Source organism: Rhagoletis pomonella, unplaced genomic scaffold (assembly GCF_013731165.1).
Source record: "Rhagoletis pomonella isolate Grant_MI unplaced genomic scaffold, Rhpom_1.0 Rhpom_scaffold_00008, whole genome shotgun sequence".
NCBI classification, from domain to species: domain Eukaryota; kingdom Metazoa; phylum Arthropoda; class Insecta; order Diptera; family Tephritidae; genus Rhagoletis; species Rhagoletis pomonella.
This window is the reverse complement of record NW_023458562.1, coordinates 44,029,498-44,030,971: the sequence shown is the minus strand read 5'-3', so window position 1 is coordinate 44,030,971 and position 1,474 is coordinate 44,029,498. Positions and strand designations below refer to the sequence as shown.

At 30.2% G+C, this 1,474-nt stretch overlaps 2 non-coding genes across 2 annotated transcripts; both read right to left on the bottom strand.

Annotated features, from left to right (window-relative positions):
- Positions 1 to 382: 382 nt before the first annotated feature.
- On the bottom strand, positions 383 to 454 carry Trnam-cau. The gene has a single exon. It is a non-coding gene; the product is annotated as a tRNA-Met (tRNA).
- A 734-nt stretch (positions 455 to 1,188) lies between these two features.
- On the bottom strand, positions 1,189 to 1,260 carry Trnam-cau. The gene has a single exon. It is a non-coding gene; the product is annotated as a tRNA-Met (tRNA).
- Positions 1,261 to 1,474: the final 214 nt, after the last annotated feature.

Genomic DNA, 1,474 nt, shown 5'->3' with positions numbered 1-1,474 from the left:
CCAAAATTTTTTAAAAACTTTGAAACAATGATTTATATGCCATTTGATGCAGAATGAAATATATTTCTCTTAAAAATTAACGAAAAAAATGCATTACGAAAAACTTCGCAAATATTAAGAAAAAAAAACATACGGAAACATATTCTGGTGAGTGTACATATTGTATGTGGCGTGAGGAAGGTCTTAATAAATTAGTTGTTTTATTTTTTTTTTTAATCAATTCGTTTTTAATACTCAGTGCCATTTAAAGTTCTACGCGAACTCCCTTAATGGCATAAAAGTATTTGGTAATCAAAAATATTTTTTTTTTTAACTAACAAATTAAAAAAAAAAAACTAGTATTTAAAAAAACAACACTCAGCCAACGGTGTTGAACACTTTATAGCAGAGCAAGGTTTCGATCCTCGGACCTCTGGGTTATGGGCCCAGCACGCTTCCACTGCGCCACTCTGCTTGTTTTGTGAGTGTGGCAAATGCACGATACAAACACAAGCACAGCTTGGCACATTTGTGAAAATCGAAATAAATTCAAACTAAACGCAAGAGCACCCTATGCGCATGACACAGGGTAACACAGGGGATGTAAAAATTACAATTTTTAGAAATAAATGGCATTGTGAGCAAGTATGGCAGGCCATATAAGTATCGCAGATTTTTCATGAAGTATTTTCCTTTGGATTCTATGCTATTCGTTGTTTAAAAAATTAAGTACTTATTATAAATTTAAGTAGCTTTCGGAAGATAATTTGATTATAAAATTTATAAACAGTTTTTATCAAATATTTTTTTTTTAGTTCTTTAGCTTTAATAAAAGTTTTGATTTTCATCTCTAAAAAATTAACTGAAATGATGATATTTTTTCAATTCATGGCATACAATACACCTCCAAAAAATATTCAAAATGTAATAAATCATAAGGCAAAAAATGAGTGTTTAAACACTAAATACATACATAGTACACATACTTTGGGCACCAAAAATAAATAAATTTTATTTCACAAAAAAAAATTTCCGAATGCAAGATATGCATCATATCACAATGAAATTATACATTCAAATACGCGTACATAGAAGAGAATACAACAAATAAATAAATCTTCGTCAATGGATTAATTATGGTATTTTGCTTATAAATAATTAAAAATAATCAAAGCTTATTATTTTTAACCACCCGTGCATTTGACTTGCTAGCAGAGCAAGGTTTCGATCCTCGGACCTCTGGGTTATGGGCCCAGCACGCTTCCACTGCGCCACTCTGCTTGTTATGCAGCGAGTGTCAAATGACTCACATAAACACAAGGCTGACGAAATAAAAAGTAGCGAGTGCATGGAGCTATAATTTTAAGACGAACGAACAAAAAAAAACTACATTCAATATTTACAAGAAAATGCTACTTTTAATTTATTTCATACATAAATATTTTTTATCAAAATAAAAGCTCAGCATTTTAATTTGGCTAGATAGTGTATAATA